We start from the raw sequence: 19,526 nt of genomic DNA, 5'->3' as shown, positions 1-19,526 counted from the left end.
ACCTTTTATTGAATGAATATTGTATTTGAATTTCTTATTGTAAATTCCTTGAAAAGCAACTGTAGGCAGCTGCGACGTGCCAGGACTCTAAGTTGGTGCTAGTTTCTGCCTTCCACTCTCCCAATGGTGAGCTCTCCTTTTAGTAAACTATTCCTTATTTGGCTATGCCACCTGGCCTGCCAGATTCTGCATTTTGAAAGCCTATCTGCATGACCCATTTGGCTTGCTAGGATTGGCCAGCACTATCTATTTAAGTTTGGTTTGGGGGTTCCCTGTGGTCAGAAAATTGTATCATCGTTCCTGAGTAAAACTCGTCGAAGAAGATCTTCACTATTCGTGTCTTCCATGCTGGTCGAGGGTGGACACGGCAAGTGGTGACCCGTAAAGGGACCTCCTGATATCAGAACTTCTTGCAGTCGGGGCATCGCTGGAAATTTCCCAAGGTAAGGTGGGACCATAAGGACCGTGGGAAATAAGTGGTTATAAATTCTCAGGGTAGTTAAAAAGTAAGTTCTCGGTAGAAACAAACTGAAATTAGGAAGACGCTTGGTAAATTTAGTCACAGCAGCCTAGAAAGTTTTGATCCTGAGGACCTCACAGTCTCATCCAATTTTTCTGGCTCTTCAAGAGCTGTTTGAGCATAAGGAACTAAAAATAAAAAGGAGCACATAGAGAGATTTTTGTGTGAATGCCATGTCTTTGCTCCCTGGTTCTCAGACTCTGGTAACCTTACTGTGGCAAGTTGGGAAAAAATAGGGAAAGACCTTGATTTTGCATTGGAACAGGGGACTCTAAGACCTGGGGTCCATCCAGTGTGGCATTTACTGCATAGTTGTCCTGAGGATCAAAAATGTTGTCAGGCAACTATAGAGAAGGGGAAAGCTGCCCATGAAATGCTTCAAGAGGAAAGTACAGAAAACCAGGGAAGTACAAAGGAGACAGACTCAGAAAAGACAGATATAGAGGAAGAAACAGACGAAACAGATTAAGAAGAAGAAAAGGAAAAAGTCTAAAATGGTGGACGAACTCCGTAGGAGGGTCCCCTTAGCTCCTCCTCCCTGCAAAGTTGTAGAGGGAGAAAATAAAGTTTCAGGTGCAGGGGGTCCTCCTGTGGTTAACAACGGCACTGTACATGTGCAGGGTTTTCACCCGGCATCAATTGGCTAGTAATATGCTAATGAGGGAGCAGCACAATGCTAATGAGGTAATTCATGCTCCACCAATCCCTGAAGGACAATTAGCATAGCCTCTGCTGCTGTCTATATAAGGTGAGCACTCTTGCTGCTTGAGGTCCCACTGTCCCTGTTCAAGAGAGCTGTACAATAAAGGCTTGTTCGCAGAGGAATCCTGTTGCCACGGCTTCTTCTTGCGAGACATTGGGCATGCAACAACCAGGTAGTCCATTCTGTCCAGAAGTGTGGGAGCCAGTCCGCACAGAAGTGAATCTGGCCTATCCTGTTTATGTGGATGCTAATCAACAAAGGTATCATGAGCCTTTAGACTTTAAGGTGATCAAGTCCCTGAAGGAATCAGTAACACTTATGGCATTATGGCCTCATTTACCATAGCTTAGGTTGAGGTCTGACACAGATTTTGCATGACTCCTAGTGATTGGATTAAACTTACTAGGGCCTGTCTTAGACTGGGACAGTATTTGTATTGGAGAACTTGTCTTATTGAGTTTCCCAATGAACATGCTGACTCTAACTTGGCAGCAGGGCGAGGGGCAGCCAGTCTGTCTGGGATAGAGATATGCTGCTGGGTCAGGGACGCTTTGCCAATGCTCAGACAGGGTATCCAGGACAGGTTTACCAGCAGATTAAGAAGTTACAACAAAGGCATGGAAATCCTTACCTAATAAGGGAGAAGTGAGTGGAAACCTAATCAAGATCCTTCAACGACCTATGGAGCCATTCTCTGACTTTGTAGCCTGATTAGTGGAAGCAGCGGGGAGAGTCTTTGGCGACCCCGATACGGCTATGGCGTTGATTAAACAGTTGGCCTATGAACAGTGCACAAAGGAATGTCGAGCTGCTATCATTCCTTACAAGAATAAGGGACTTGAAGCTTGGATGAAGGTCTGTAGAGAAATAGGGGGACCTTTGTCTAATGCTGGACTTGTGGATGCTGTTATGCAGAAGACGCAGAGAAAAGGAGGAAGTTCAGGAGGTTGTGTTAAGTGTGATCAACAGGTGCACCTAAAAAGGCAATGTTGAGAAAGGAGAAGTCTATTCAGTACAGGAATTGGCCAACGCCCAAGGCAACAAGGTCTGTGCCACAAGTCCAAAAAGGGGAACCATTGGGCTCATGAGTGCCACTCGGTAAAAGACATCAATGGGCAGCCTCTTAGCTCGGGTTTTGGTGGAGCAGGTCCAAAAAATGGACAGCCGGTTCCAGGACACCAGGACCTACAAATATATGGGCCAGTGGAGAATCAGGACGTATAACAGAGTCACGAGATATGGCCGTCCCTTCGCCATCCGAGAGGACAAGGTGAGCCACTAAGTGCTCCACAGGACTGGACCTCTGCTCCACCAGCAGACCTGTACTAACGCCTTGAATGGGGGTCTAGTTGATAGAATCTGATTTTAAAGGACCCCTTGAACCTGGGCCAGTAGGGTTACTTATAGGGAGATCATCTACATATTTAAAAGGACTACATGTCCATCCAGGAGTTATTTACCCAGATTAAACTGGGGTAGTCAAGATCATGGTAGAATCACTGAAAGGTATTGGTACCATTTCCCCTGGGGACAGAATACCCCAAATATTACTTTTGCCTAGACTTCATGAAAGATTTGTAGCCCACTCTAGAGGGAGAGGAGAGAATGGTTTCCGTTCCACAGTCCCCGACCTTACATTTTTAGCCTTGGGTTTAAACCAACGCCCAGTAATGGAGCTAAGGGTAGATGGTAAAAGGATCCTAGGAGTGTTGGATAAAGGGGCCGATAGAAGTATAATAGCTAAGAAAGATTGGCCCTCTGGAAGACCAGTACAGGCCTCATCTCAAACATTACAAGGTCTCCATTAGACAAAAGCTCCTGATATGAGGGCAAGACAACTGAGTTGGAGAGATCAGGAAGGGCATTCAGGAGTTATGCAACCCTATGGGTTGGATTTGCCCATTTCCCTTTGGGGGAGATATTTGCTGAAAGATATGGGTTTCAAATTAACCACTGAGTATTCTGAAACTTCACTAAAGATTATGAAACATATTGGCTATTTTCCTGGTATTGGAATAGGGAAACACCTGCCGGGTATGACTAACCCTATAACTGCCCAACAGAGAGAAAGGAATCAGGTCCTGGGTTTTTCCATGGGGCCACTGAAGAAGGGTTCCCATTACCTGGAAAACAGAGGAGCCGGTTTGGGTTCCTCAGTGGCTGCTTTCTTCTGAGAAGTTTGCTACAACTAAAGCTGGGTGCCAAGCTTATAAAACCATCAGTATTATCTTGGAATACCCCAATTTTTGTGTTTAAAAAGAAGTCAGGGAAATGGAGACTGTTGCATGATTTACGAGTTATTAATGAACAGATGCAAATCATGGGCCCCAGTGCAACTCGGGCTTCCTCTTTTATCCTCTCTGCCAGACTGTTGGCCTGTTGTAGTGATTGATATAAAAGATTGCTTTTTCTCCATACCTCTTTGTCCAAGAGATAGTGAAAGATTTGCTTTTACTGTTCCATCATGCAATCATGAAGAACTTGATCAACGACTACAATGGGTAGTTTTACCACAGGGTATGGCCAATAGCCCTTCTGTGTGTCAACTTTTTGTGGGCAATGCCATTGCCCCAATAAGACAGAAGTTTCCTGCACCCAATTTTACAGATGATATCCTTTTAACTGCAAAGTATGAAGAGATTTTAGATTTAGTATATGGAAATTTAGTTAAATTGCTAGAAGGTAGGGGATTTGATTACTGCCCCAGAAAAGGCACAGAAGGGCAATTTTGTAAATTATTTAAGAACAAAACTAAGTCCTTATACCTTTATCCCCCAGAAGGTTGAATTGAGGTAAGATAATCTTAAGACTCTTAATGATTTTGAAAAATTACTAGGAGATATTAATTGGGTCAGATGTCATTTAAAATTACCAAATTATGAATTAAAACCATTGTATAATACTTTAGTTGTGGATTCGGCCTTGTAATCTCCAAGACAATTGACTGATGAAGCAAAGGAAGCTTTAGAGAAGGTTGAAAAAGGATTACAAGGCACAATTTTACATCGATGGAAGGAGGGTGCTATGCATTCTAGCCACCCACAGGCAGCACACAGTATTGTTGTGGCAAGATGGTCCTCTGCTTTGGGTTTATCCCAAGGCTTCTCCAGCTAGATCAGTAGAGTATTACCATACAGCAGTTGCATGATTAGCCCTGAATGCGATCCAACAGTGCGTACAATAATTTGTTGTTTCCCCAACCTCAATCATCGTGCCCTATACAGGTCAGCAGATGAAGATCTTGTGTGGCACTGTGGATGATTGGGCTATATCATGCTGTGGATTCCATGGAGAGATAGATAATCATTATCCAAAACACTCTTTGCTATCCTTCTTTAAAGAACATCCCGTGATCTTTCAGTGTTCCTATATAGGGGGCGCCAAACATTTTTACAGATGGATCCAAAAATGGCTGTGGAGCTTATGTGATTAACCATCAAGAGACAATTTTGTGCCAATATCAACCCGGCTCTCCACAAATAATTGAATTCAAGATTGTGCAGGAAGTGTACAAAATTGTTCCTTTGCTTTAATTTGCTCTCTGATTCGTCATATATGTTAATGCAGTTAAGATATTAGAAGTGGCTGGCCCTATTAAAATTAGCAGCACGGTATGCCAGCTGCTGAGAGAACTTCAGGAATTGATCTGAGAAAGAGGTCACAAGTTTTTCGTCCAAAATATTAGAGCACATAAAGGTTTGCCTGCTCCTTTCAGTGAGTGAAATGATCTTGTGGATAGATGTACCCGAATGGAGTTCATATTCCTAAGCTCATCATTGGATGAAGCCCAACAGTTTCATAAACAATTTAATGTGCTTACTAAGACCTTAGAGCAGAAGTTTCACTTGTCTTGAGCAGATGCTTGACAGATAGTTTTAGGATGTCAACAGTGTATCACTTTTCACCATCCCCATAGTGTAGGGGTTAATCCTAGAGGACTTTTGCCCCTAAAGGTTTGGCAAATGGATGTAACTCACATATCTGGATTTGGGAGCCTAAAATACATTCATGTTTCTGTGGATACTTGTTGAGGTGTCATTCATGCTACCCCTACGAGTGGAGAAAATGCACCCAATGTTGTTGGACACTGCCTCTAAGCCTGGGCTGCTTGGGGAAACCCTCAACACTTAAAAACTGATCGTGGCCCAGCATAAACTGCCAAATCTTTCAAATCCTTTTATAAACAGATGAATGTGCTATGACCTGCCTTATAATCCCCAACATCAATGTGTTCTTGAGCAAGCACATCGTACCTTGAAGGAATGCATAATTAAACAAAAAAGGGGAATAGGCCATGGTAGAAGCCCCAAGGAACAGATATCCTTAGCCCCTTTTATTCTTAATTTTTTTTTTTTAATTTTGAATGATGATGGCCTTTCTGCTGCTGACCGACATCAGTGTCGGGCGGGCACATTGAAAGTTATGTGAAAGGGAAAGATGTGATCACTGGCTTATAGCATGGACCAGATCCCATGTTGGCATGTGCAAGAGGGTCTGTTTGTGTGTTTCCTCCGGATCTGCAAGATCCTTTGTAGGTCCCTGAAAGATTGACCAGGAGGTGCTACAAGAATGATGATCCTGCTGTTGCTGACACTCCTCGGTGTGACCCAAATGCTGGTTCAAACAGAGCCCTGGTGGGGGATACTACCGGTGTTCCCAAGACTCATGCCGATACGTCATGACTTTTAAGCCCACTCCTCTAATTTGGTTAAACAGTTGTCACGTTATCTTCAAGGCAATTGGGCAGGAGAATTCGACTCCTAAATGGATCAGCTACATGTAGCCATCCTGAAGATGAACTCCACACGTGCAGATGCTAGACTGGCTACAAGATTGTCATCTTGGATTGCTAATGCTAAGAATCATCTGAGGGTATGGGTGGGTATGGAAACCCTAGGTGGACTCTTGCTGCTGGTCTCCCTAGTGTGCCTGTGGTTTCTATTTTAGAATGAGGTTTGTTCAGAGGTGGCACACAGTTTGCAGCCATTGAAGCAGGACAGTCCCCTCAAGCCTGTCTAAGGGTCATTCAGAAGACCTTGTTGTACCTCACGCCCGAGTATGTGTGAGTGACTGTGCACAGTGATGGGCAACCTACCTTCTATCTATGGCATGGAAACTTGTGGAAGACGAGTTGTCCTAAGACTGGTTTAATGAAGAGATGATCCTAAGACACGTGGTTGGGGAGGGGTCACCATGCTCAGTGGTTCCTTTGCCTGCTTGGTTAATTAAATAAAAGGGGGAACTATAGGCAGCGGTGTTTGGTCCGCCTCAAACATGGCACTGGTTTCCACCTTCTACCCTCCCAATGGTGCGCTATCCTTGTAGTAAGCAGGTTCTTATTTGTCTATGCCTGCCTGGTCTGCTAGCTTCTGCATAGTGACAGCCTACCGGCATGGCCCACGTTGCTTGCTGGGATTGGCCAGCACTAGCTATTTAAGTGTGCTCCGGGGGTTCCCTAGTGTCTGAAAATTGTATCAAGGTTCCTGAGTAAAACTGCTTGAAGAAGATCTTCATTGGTCATGTCTTCCTTGTTAGTCGAGGTTGGGCATGATAAGGGACTTTGTAAATATTCCTCCATGTGTACTCAAAAATATTGTTTTCAAATTCCATTCTCTGCAATGATTTTGGTCACAAAGGGGACCCAGGTAATGAGTGAGTATAACATTGTAAATATGGTGTACCTATTTCAAATGATGAATTCCCAAATCCTTATTTTATAAAAAAAGTTACCAGACATCAGGAAAGCAAAGGACAACATGGACTAATGAATTTGGTTTCTTGTCCCATTTGATATCAGTACTACACTATTGAGCTTCCAGAATTCCTATGGCCAGACTTGAGGTTTTAGGATGTTTTAACATGATTCTATCTTAAGGCAAAACATAAGATACCAGATGATGAGCAGGGAGAAGAATGGCTTAAGGAACAGTTAAACATTTACTTAAATAGGTTTATAAAAACAGGAAGGAGTATTTTTGTGAATTCTATGTTCTTGACATAGGTGGGCAGAATCCATGTTAACATTCCACTTAAACACTTAGGTGTTGGAGCCATCAAATGTATATATATATATATATATATATATATATATATATATATATATATATATATACACACACACACACACATCAGTCAAAAAAACTAGATATGATTGACGAAAGTAAGAAGTGCATTCTTCCAGGAACCAGATATAAATATTTCTTGAGAGACACAGATATAGCATGTCAAATACATAAGTTAATGCTAGTAGTAAGCCAGTGAACTGAATATGGACCTCTTTTTGGTAAATTTTGAATAAAGATAGAGGAACTGAGGGTGTTTTCAAACCCATACTAACAACAATACCAATGACCAGAGCTTTCTCGTACTAGCCCAACATACAAAAAAAGTACATGGACTGACCTATGGCTCCAAATGCATATGTGGCTGAGATGGCCTTTTTGGGCAACATTGGAAAGAGAGGCCTTGTCCTCCACAGTTTGTCTCCCAGTTCAAGGGAATTTCATGTGGCAGAAAGGCTGGTTAGAGAAGAAGGTAATGGAATGGGTAGGGATCTTATGGAAAGGAAATGGAGAAAGGAAATATTTTAAATGTATATGTAGAAACATCTACTTAAAGAAGAAAAAATTGTTAAAATATAAAAAAAATGAATGATATAAAAGAAAAGAAAGCTGCCAAGCAAACTCACATATTGACTCAGAAATCTGAAGTGGTAGTCAGGTTAATACTAGTATAAAGACTGAGATGATGAAGTCTCAACTAGAAGCAGTTCTCTCTCCCAGATATCAGTGTCAGACACAAAGTGCCCTATAGGTTTCCAAAGCATTGAGGAGTTTAACTTGAGTTAGGGACACAATACTTGTTTTTCCCTTCTTCCTTAGGACCTTTTCTTCTTGACAAAAACAGTACAGTCATGAGCTCTCAGGAAATCAACTGTGTCCTTCATAACACTTGGTTTTGGAATAAAGAAATAAATGATATAAACCCTCTGACATCCAGCAACCATAAGATCAGGGAAGTCCAGAAGCTTCTGACAGTCTCCCAACTCCTATTTCCCTTATGTGGAAGGCTCACATCAAGGCTATCTCTTCAGAGACCCCACTCAATTCCTACCAAGGACTCACTGAGCTTTCCAAAGGACCACATATTTCTTCCTTGTTTTTTATACCAAGACAGAAGGCCAGCTTCCTTCCCCCCATCCTATCTCATCATCCACTTTGTTATCACTCTCCAATTTTCTCTGAATTAGAGGCCAATTAGTAAACCCTAGAGGTATTGAAGGATATCTGAGAGACAGTTGCAGTCATGGCAACAGTTATGACATCACAGAATAAGCCAGGGCTCTCCAGGTTACAAGAGAGTTTTCAGGGAGGGCCTAATGGTCATGTCACTGAGAAATGCCATGTCTTACATCCTGAACATCTTTCTTTACATTGACAAGATTCGAGGGTGCCCTTTCCTGGTGTGTCTCCTTTGACACGGAGGAAACCTTTATGTACTCCATCTATCTAAAGTAGAGACTTTTCTCTGCTTCACTAGTGGTTACATGTTCTGAATGCAGAAAGTTATTAAGGGGCATGGCATGGGTAAAAAAGTTTTAGGAAAATGGAGTGTAGGAGATTCTTCTAGATAATATTTTTATTCTATATATCATAGGTTCATTCTTGTGACATACAGTTCAATATTTGAGGGTTTCTCCGTTTCTCAAAGGTCAGCATTTACCTACAGACCTTGAATAGAATGAATATTGTATTTCAATTTCTTACTGTATATTGTTTGATAAGGGACTTTGTAAATATTCTTCAATGTGTACTCAAAAATTTTGTTGGCCAATTCCATTTTCTTCAATGAATTTGGTCACAAGTGACTCCAGCTATAGAGTGATTATAAAAGTGTAAATACTGTGAACCTACTACAAATGATAAACTCCCAAATCCTTATTTTATCAAAAAATTTCCAGACATCAGGAAAGCAAAGGACATTTTTCACTGTTGAATTCAGTTCTCTACTCCCATTTGATATCAGTACTAGACTACATAGCTTCCAGTTTTCCCATGGGCAGACTTGAGGGTTTAGGATGTTTCACCATGATTCTTTCTTCAGGCCAATCCTAAGATATTGGATGATGTGAAGGGAGAAACATGGCTTGAGGAACAGTAAATTATCTACTTCAATAGGTAAACACAAGAGGACTATTTGAAACTGTCATTTGTGAATTCTAGATTCTTGACATAGTTGGGCAGAACCCATGTTAACTTTCCCCTTAACCACATAGGTGTAGGAGCCACCAAAATCATAGCATATATATATATATATATATATATATATATATATATATATCAGCCAACCTAACTAGATAAGATAGGTGAAGGTAAGAATTGCATTCTGCCAGGAATCGGAAAAAGATTTTTCCTGAGAGACAATGATACAGCATGTCAAATACAGAAGTGAATGCTAGTAAAAAACCAGTGAACTAAAAACGGACCTGCTCTTGGTAAACTTAAAAAAAGGATTAGAAGAGCTTAAGGTACTTTCAACCCCATAAGAACAACAATGCCAATGAACCAGGGCTTTCTCTTACTGTACGAATACACAAAGAAAGTACATGGACTGAGGAATGGCTCCAAATTCATATGTGGCAATGGATGTAATTTTTGATCAACATTGGAAAGAGAAGCCCTTGTCCTCCCTTGTACATCTTTCAGTTCAAGGGAATGTCATGCGGGAGAAAGGCTGGTTAGAGAAAAAGGAAATGGGAATGTGTAGGGATCTTATGCTCAGGAAACTCGGAAAGGAAATAATATTTGAAATTTAAATATAGAAACATCCCGTTAAAAAAAAAACAATAAAATTTGCTAAAAATAAAAAAGAAAGATATAAAAGAAAGTAAAAGCTGTCAAGTAATCACACATATTGACTCGTAAATGTGAAGTGGCAGAGTAATACTAGTGGAAAGACTGAGATGATGAAGTCTCAACTAGAAGCACTTCTGTCACGTTAATATTAGTGGCAGACAAAAAAATCACTATTGGTGTTCAAAGCATGTTGTTTACTTCGAGATAGCAACACAATATTTGTACTTCCCTTCTTCGTTAGTACCTTTCTTCTTGACAAAAACAGTAAAGGTCATGAGCTCTGGAAAACAATTGTGCTCTTCACAATACTTGGGTTTTGTAATAAAGAAATGAATGATATAAACTATTTGAATTTTAGGAACCATAAGAACAGGGAAGTTCAGATGCTTCTTAGAGACTTGCAGCTCATGATTCCCATATGTGGAAGGTTCAAAAAAGGCTATCTCTTTAGCGATCTCACACAAATCCTACCTTGGACTCACTAAGCTTTCCAAGGACCACATATGCCTTTCTTTTTTTAAAAAAAAAACAAGACAGAAAGCCAGCTTATTCCCCTTCTCATATCTCTTCATCTTCTTTTTTCTCACGTCCAAATAACTGTTTACTCTGAATTAGAGGCCAATTAGTAAACCCTAGAGGTAATGAAGGAACATCTGAAGATCAGTTGCAGTCACAGCAATACTTGTGACATCACAGAAGAAGCTTTGGCTCTCAAGGATACCAGAGATTTTTCATGAATGAACTAATGATGATGTCTCTAAGACCTGCCATGGCCTATCTGCTAAAGAGCTTTCCTTACATTGACTAGATTTGAGGGTGCCCTTTCCAGGTATGTCTTCTGTGACACAGTGGAAATGTTTACATACTCCATCTCTCTAAAGCTAGTGACTTCTCTTTGCTTCATTAGTGGTTACATGCTCTGAATGGACAAAGTTATTCAGGGTCTTGGCATGGGTCGATGAGATTTAGGAACAGGAGTGTAGAAGATTCTTCTAGATAATATTTTCATTCTCAGGTTCATTCCTGTGACACAGTTCAATTTTCTTTGTTTTCTATTTTCCCAAAGGCCAGTTATTCCCTACAGACCTTTAATTGAATGCATGTGTATTTCAATTTTTATTGTATATTCCTTGATAGGTGACTTTATACTTATTCCTGAATGTGTACTGAAAATTCTTTTTTCCACTTCTATTTTCTTCAATGATTTTCGCAACAAAGGCTCCCAGCTCTAGAGTGATTATAACACTGTAAATTGGGTGTACCTACTTCAAGTGGTAAACACCAAATTACTATTAAATCCTAACATTTCCTCATATAAGTAAAGCATAAGACCACATGTAGTATAGAATTTGGTTCTCAGGTCCGTTTTGATCTCGGTTCTTCTGTTCCAGTGTCTCAGGGCTAGATTTGAGGTTTTTGGATGTTTTACCATGATTCTTTCTTGAGGCCAAACATAAGATAGAGAAGGATAGGAAGTGATAAGAATGGCTTCAGGACCAGGGAGACCTCATCTTCAATAGTTTCATAAGAACAGGAGGGAATCTATTTGCCAATGCAATTTGTGGATTCTACATTCTTGACCTAGTTGCACTGAATCCATGTTAAAATTCCCCCTAACTTCATAACTGTTGGAGCTACCAAAAGTATATACATATATATATAATATATTTCATATGTATATCATATATATATATATATATATATATATATACATATATCAGCCACCAAAACTAGATTAGATTTATGAAGCTAAGAAATGCATTCAACCTGGAACTGGATATAGATATTTCCTGAGAGACACAGTTAGAGCATGTCAAATACAGAAGTGAATGTTAGTGGCAAACCAGTGAACTGAAAACAGACATCTTGTTGGTAGATTCTGAGACAGGATTACAATAGTTGAAGGTGCTGTTAACTACAAAAGAACAACATTCTCAATGACCCAGAGCTTTCTGGTACTAGACCAATATTCAAAGAATGAACATAGACAGAAATATGGCTCCAAATGCATATGTGTCAGAGGATTGCTTTTTTGGCACCAATGGAAGGAGAAGCCCTTGGTTCTACCTTGGTTTGTCTCCCAGTTTAAGGGAATGTCAAAGGGCAGAATTATGGTTAGAGAAGAAGGGATTGTGAACAGGTTGTGATTTAATGGGCAGGAAACTGAGAAAGGAAATAATATTTTAAACGTAAATATAGACTCATCCAGTTTAAAAATCACTTAAATTGATAAAAAATTAAAAAAAGAAAGAAATAAAAGTAAAGAAAACTTCCAACTAATCACAGTTATTTACTCAGAAATCTAAATTGGTATTCAGAGTAATACTTGTAGCAAGACAAAGATGATGAAGTCTCAACTAGAAGCACTTCTTTCTCCGAGATATCCGTGTCAGACACAAAATGCACTATAGGTATCCAAAGCTTGGAGGAGTTTACTCTGACCTGAGGACCCAATACTTGTCTTTACCTCCTTCCTTAGGACCTTTTTCTTCTGGGCAAAAAGAAAAAAAGGCCATAGATCTCAGAAAAACAACTGTGCCCTCTCAAAATTTTGCTTTGTAATTAGGAAATGAATGATAGAAAACCTTTGACATCCAGGTACCATAAGAACAGGGAAGTCCAGATGCTTCTGTGAAGCTTCCAGCTCTTGATTCCCATATGTGTAAGTCTCAGATCAAGTCTATCTCTTCAGCGATACCACTCCAACCCTTCCAAGGGCTCCCTGAACTTTTCAAAGTACCACTTATTTTTCCTTTTTTTTTCATACAAAGACAGAAGGTCAGCTTCTTTCTCCCCATCTCTGATCTCTTTATCCTTTTTGTTCTCACTCCCAAATGGCTGTTTACTCTGAATTAGTGGCCAATTAGCAAACCGGAGAGTTACTGAGGGAATATGTGAGAGGCAGTTCCTGTCAGGACAGTAATTGTTACATCACAGAAGAAGCTAGGGCTCTCCTAGTTACAACAAATTTGTCATGGAGGTCCTATTTATGATGTCACTGAGAACGGCCATCTCCTACATGCTAAACAGCTTTCCTTACATTTACCAGATTCGAAGGTGTCCTTTCCAGGTATGTCTCCTGTGACACACTGGAAACCTTTATGTACTCAATCTCTCTTAAGGTAGAGACTTATCTCTGCTCCACTAATGGTCACATGCTCTGAATGGGGAAAGTTAGCCAGAGGCATGGCTTGGGTCTCTAAGATCTAGGAATATGGAGTGCAGGAGATTCTACTGGATAATAATTTTATTCCCAGTTCCATTCCTCTGGCCTATAGTTCAATTTCCTCAGATATCTCTCTTTTCTAAAGGCCAATATTTTCCCTACAGACCTTTAATTGAGTGAATATTTTATTACATTTTCTTATTGTACATTCCTTGATAGTGGACTTTATATATATTGCTGAATGTGTACTCCAATGTTCTATTATCCTATTCCATTTTTTTGCTCTGATTTTAGAAAAAAGGGGGCCCAGTTCTAAAGTGAATATAATAGTGTAAATATTCTGTATCTACTTAAATGATAAACTCCTAAATCCTTATTTTATCCAAAAATTACCTGACATTAGTAAAGGAAAGGACAACATAGACTATATAATGTGGTTCTGCAGTGGCATTAGATAGCAGTTCTCTAATATCTACCTTCCAGTGTTTCCATGGCCAGATTTGAGGGTTTTGGATGTTTTATCATGATTCTTTATTCAGTCCAAACATAAAGTTCATGACATGGGCTGGGAGAGGAGTGGCTTGAAGTCCAGTGAATCTTCTACTTCAGTAGGTTCATAAGAATAGGAAGGAGTCTATATGGCTTTGTCATTTGTGGATTCTAAAATCTTAACCTAGTAGTGCAGAATCCATGTTAAAAATCCACCAAACACCATAGCTGTACAAGGGACCAAATATATGCTCGTCATTCTGATTGGTGTGCTGTGGAAACTCAGGATTTTTTTTCTTTATTTCCATTTACCTGATGGCAAAGGATGTTGATATTCCTCATTTGAGAATTCATTGTTTAGCTCTACAGACACAGAAACACACACACACACACACGCACACACACACACACACACACACACACACGCACACACACACACATTCAGCAACCAGATGTAGATAAGAGTGATGAAGCTAAGGAGTCTATGCTGCCAGTGAACTGAAAATTGACATCTTGTTGGTAGGGTTTGAAAAAGGATTAAAAGAGCTAAAGGTGCTTTCAACACCATAAGAACAACAATGCAAATGCAACAGAGATTTCTGGTAATAAACCAATATTCAAAGACTGTACATTGATAGAACTATGGCTCCAACTGCATATGTTGCAAAGGATGGCCTTGGGGTCACCAATGGAAGGAGAAGTCATTGGGTTTGACTCCAAGTTCAAGGCAATGTCAGGGGGCAGTAAGGTGGGTTATAGAAGAAGGGGAGCAGAATTGTATAGGCTAATTATGGAAAAGAAACTGGGAAAGGAAATAACATTTGAAATTCAAATGTAGAAATATCCAGTTAAAAAAGCAATAAAATTTTATAAAAAATAAAAACAATGAAAGAAAGAAAAGAAATCTGCCAGCTAATCAAACCTATTGACTCAGAAATCTAAAGAGTCACTGTCAGAGAATGGTATTCAGAGTAATACAAGTGGAAAGACTGAGATGATGAAGTCTCAACTAGAAGCTCTTCTCCTCCAGATATCAGTGTTATAAACAAATTACACAATAGGAATCCAAAGCATGGAGGTGTTTACACTGCTGAGGAGACCATACTTTTCTTTCCTTTGATTCTTTGAACCTTTTTCTTCAGAGCAAAAAGAGTAAAAGCCACGAGCTCTGAGAAGAACAAATGTGCCCTTCCCAACAACTGGCTTTTGTATTGAAGAAATTGATTACATAAACGCTCTGACTTCCAGGAACCATATCAAGCAGGGAAGTGCAGATGATTCTAAGAAGATCGCAGCACCTGATTCCCATGTGTGGAAGGCTCAGATAAAGGCTACTACTTCTGCAATCCCAATCAATACCTACCCAAGACTCACTGAACTTTCCCATGGACCAGATTTGAGGGTGCCCTTTCCAAGAGTGTCTCCTGTGACATACTGGAAACCTTTACATATTATATGTCTTTAAAGCTAGAGACTTCTCTTTGCTTCATTAGTACTTACATGTTCGGAATAGAGAATGTTGGTCAGGGGCTTGGCATGGGTAAAAAAGATCTAGGAACATGGTGTGGAGGAGAATATTCTGGATAATAATTTCACTTCCACGTCCATTCCTGTGACATACAATTCAAGTTCCTAGGTTTTCTCTGTTTCCTAAAGTCCAATATTTTCCCTCCAGACGTTAAATTGAATGAATATTGTATTACATTTTCTTATTGTACATTCTTTGAAAGAGGACTTTATATATATTCCTGAATGTGTACTCAAAAATTCTGTTTTCTAATTTTATAATTATAAAATTATAATTATAAAAATTATTAATTATAATTTTATATTTTTGTAATGATATTGGCAACAAAGTGGGCCCAGCTAAAGCATGAATATAACAATATAAATATTGTATACCTACTTCTAATGATAATGTCCCAAATCCTTATTTTATACAAAAATTACCAGCCATCAATAAAGCAAAGGAGAACATAGACCCTAGAATACGGTTCTAAATTTCTTTTAGGCTTGAAAAATTTTGCCTAGAAAGTTTTGTAGTTGTATTTGTGTCTTTATCCCTCCACTGGTGTCCTTCCGGGCTACAGGAGTTGGCCTCTTAATGTTCCATATCACCAATGTAAGTCACAGCTTCGGTAAACCCCATTGATTCGTGCGTACCTTCGTTATCCCGGACTCTTTCTCTTCCTGGAGAGTTCCCCTACCTCCTCATCTCTAAAAGTTCAAGATATCCTTTCCTTCTCCTGACTATCGGGTCATATTTCCTCTCCCTTCCCACACAGGATCCATTTTCCTCTTCCTTCCATCTCCCATCTAGTTCCTTCCCTCAATCGGCCTCCTAGACAATTTTATGCCCATTCTACATGAGACTCAATCATATTCACTTGGGGCATTCTTCTTGTGTATCTTCTTTGTATCTATGAGCTTAGTGGAGAATGTCCTGTAGTTTACGGATAATATTACTTATAATTGAGCAATTTCAAAAACCCTGCTGGATCATATTTTTATATTAGTATTCAACTTTGAAAATGATAATTTAATATGTGTGAATGTCTGGAGGAACAAATTTAAGTAAAAAAAAACTTAAAACATAGATCAAATCACAGATTTTAAAAGTTGACCTAATAATAAAATTGTCTACTATCATAAAGTTTGATTATATCACAGGCAATTTTTTAAGTGGTACAATAAATTTGGCAGACAAATGATGTTTTTACCAAATAATTATGGATAATTTGACTAAGATCAAATAAGATAAATATATTATTTCCATTTTGATATCACTTGCTGGCACTTTTCCTCAAACATGATGTATATAGCATTAAACATAATGGTATTAGATTTAAATTTTAATATTTATTTTAACCTAACCTATAAAGTAACAGGTTGTCTTATTTTATTCTTGTTGACATTCAACCTCATCCTCGCTTTTTCAGTTCTTTATTCCTTCCTGTCCTATGTCCCTCACCACTTATACTAGTCTCACTTCATTATTCTTACATCTACATCCATATCCCGCATGTTCAATATCTTCCATGGCACACTGTTTAAAACCCAACTTTCTAATGTCTGCGACCTATATCAGTTAAATAAACTCAAACCATCCACAGCTTCACATAAATACAAGTATATTAGAAGGAGATTCTATGATCTATATGAGGAAGAACACATGGTATTTGCCTTTCTGAGTCTTTGCTACCTTACTCGGTATATTTTCTAGTTACGTTTATTTTCCTGAAACCATGATAGTTTAGTTTTCCTAGGGCTTAATGAAATACCATTTCGTATATCGTCATATTCTTATGTATCTACATATCAATGAACATTCCTTACTATTCTCAATAAAACAACAATAGATTTTTTTGTGAATAATGATGAGAAAGCTCAGATAGAGAAGTCAAGATTAATTACTGACAAACTAAGAAAAAAATTTTACAGATAAAAATTTGTGGTTATGTTAACTAGATCAGTGTATGCTAAGGTTAATAAAGGTTGTGGTATATATAATGTTTTAATACTAATTAAAATTGTAGAATATTCATACTTTAGAGAATGTTTATAAAATTGTCCATCACTAAGTGATTTTCCACTAATAATTTAATTTTTTTATAAAATATTTTTGTTATATATATATATATATATATATATTTACCTATTTACCTTAAAAATAAAGAACATTAAGAAGATACTGTCATAAAATTCAATAATAACACCAAAGACCTGTTAAATTAATTAAAAACGGACTAGAAGTTATGGAAAACCTCTTCAGTTAAATTAAGAGAATTAGAAAAGTGATAGCATTTTAATAGAAATGCACGTGTCAAACAATATACTATAAAATCCTGAAACTATACTAAGATGGTTACTATTCATTCCTATGTGCTAAGGATTCATCAATAAGCATGGTATATGAAGAGAAGGCATATATCAGAAAAATTTATTCATGTTTAACATACTAACTTTCTTCATAAAACTCAAGCGGACAATTCTCTTTTTTGTTGCTTAAAAAGTTTGTACAAAGCACGGCTTTTGATTATAACATAATATTTCAAAACTATCATTAAATATGCAAAGATCTTAACACAAAACCCAGTGTTTTCAGAGCAACCATACAACTTAAGAAGAAAAGAAAACATTTTTAAGTACATAAATATGCGTAATGAAGTCCCCACCTTACCAGTAACAGACGGGTCAAATTTATTGATCTATATATTACCTAGAATACTCTATCCCAGTTCATTGTTCCTTAGCATATGTTTTTCCTCATCTTTCTCTGTTTCTTATCTTCTGAAAGCAGGTGGTATTTCTCATAAAATTAGTTCAAATCATAAAATCTTCACTCAACAAAAAGAAAGTGTTTACATTAGAGGAAAACCAATTAAAGGTTCTCATTCTTTATTGTGCAAAATTTTATATTTGATTTTGTATGCTTAATATGCTTCTACACATTAGTGATGACCTTTCAAGATTGGCCTGAAATTCACCATTCTTAATTCACAATGTAAAAGCCCTTTAGCTAATCACAGAAAAGCCTTCAAAGTGTATTTACATAGGTTTATTTAATAAAAATTCAACTTATAGTTTAAGGGGAATAGTGATGTAAAGCACCTTTTCTTACATTTTCGGTGCCTTCAGATTATTTTATAGCTAAGTCATTTCATTAGAATGAAGAAAAAATTATTAACATCTTACTAAAATAAAATGAGAATTTTTTTCTCTGTATAATACGGAACTTATTCTTGAACATTTTTTTGACAGTGTTTCTTTTATATCCCTGGCAGTACCAGAAAACTCTCTCTCTCTCTCTCTCACCTTTTCTCTCTTTCTCTCTCTGTAGACCAAGCTGGCCTTGAACTTAGAGTTCTGCCTGCTTCTGCTCCCTAGTACTAAGATTAAAGGCCTGTGCAACCACACCACGTGCTTTTCTACATCTTTAACAAGCTCTTTTCTGATTATATTCCAAATCTTATGAAGTTAGTTCCCTAAAGTACCTAGAAGAAATCCAATACCAAAAATATATTTTGCATATCTAAGTCCCTCTTCCCAAGTTCCTCCTTGATCTAGTCTCCTAGCAAGCTCTCTGAAGGAACTGAAAACAATAAATGTTTGCTTTCATTACAGGAATAAAGAAAAGGACTGTTTACTGCACAATCTCATGATATCACAGAACAATTCTTCCAACACTACAAAGTGAAATCTCATAAAAAGATGGGTACCCGAAGCCACAGTTTATTACCTTCTATTTGGTTGTGCACACTGTGACCACCATTCATTTTAATCAGGTTTAACACAAAGGTAATCTCTGCCCCAAGAATCCATTTCTACTATATTGACATATGCAGCCATGTTCAGTTAAATTTAAGCACCAACCGCACCAAAGTAAGGATTTATAAAATATCCAACAGAAACATGGGAAGACATTCTACAAAAATAAATTCATACCGAATAAATAAACAAAAGGTCTTTTACTTTTTGTAACACAACATCTATCCATTTTTATTATATTAATTGATTCTGTGTACATTCACAAGCAAAGAAAATTGTATTTAAGCCAGGAAACAACTTGTGAGACTTAGTTCTCTCTATTATTTAGACTATGAAGACTAAACGTAGATATCAATGCTTAATAGAAAGCAATTTTAAATGTTGTGTCATTTAACTGTTTCTCAGATTTTTTTGTATAATTGAAAAAGTATAGCTAAATCTTGTTATTTAATATTTTTCCCACTCCATTTTATTATCTACTTTAACTCTGAGTAATAAGTCCAAATGGGATCTGATTACATATAT

At 38.1% G+C, this 19,526-nt stretch overlaps 1 long non-coding RNA gene across 12 annotated transcripts in view; it reads left to right on the top strand.

Annotated features, from left to right (window-relative positions):
- Window positions 1–19,526, top strand: part of LOC134484065 (uncharacterized) — a 180,829-nt gene that overhangs the window by 21,767 nt on the left and 139,536 nt on the right. For 2 of the 12 annotated variants that reach the window (XR_010061411.1, XR_010061408.1), the window contains exon 1: window positions 12,687–13,148. The exons of 1 other annotated variant lie outside the window; for it this stretch is intronic. This is a non-coding gene — a long non-coding RNA (uncharacterized LOC134484065). Of the gene's footprint in view, window positions 1–10,575; window positions 10,908–12,664; window positions 13,149–19,526 lie in introns of those variants that run through there. 9 more of the 12 variants (XR_010061403.1, XR_010061407.1, XR_010061399.1 and 6 more) reach the window with 9 other exon arrangements.

This window comes from Rattus norvegicus, chromosome X (assembly GCF_036323735.1).
Source record: "Rattus norvegicus strain BN/NHsdMcwi chromosome X, GRCr8, whole genome shotgun sequence".
Classification (NCBI taxonomy): Eukaryota; Metazoa; Chordata; class Mammalia; order Rodentia; family Muridae; genus Rattus; species Rattus norvegicus.
This window is presented reverse-complemented; position numbering and strand designations above follow the sequence as displayed.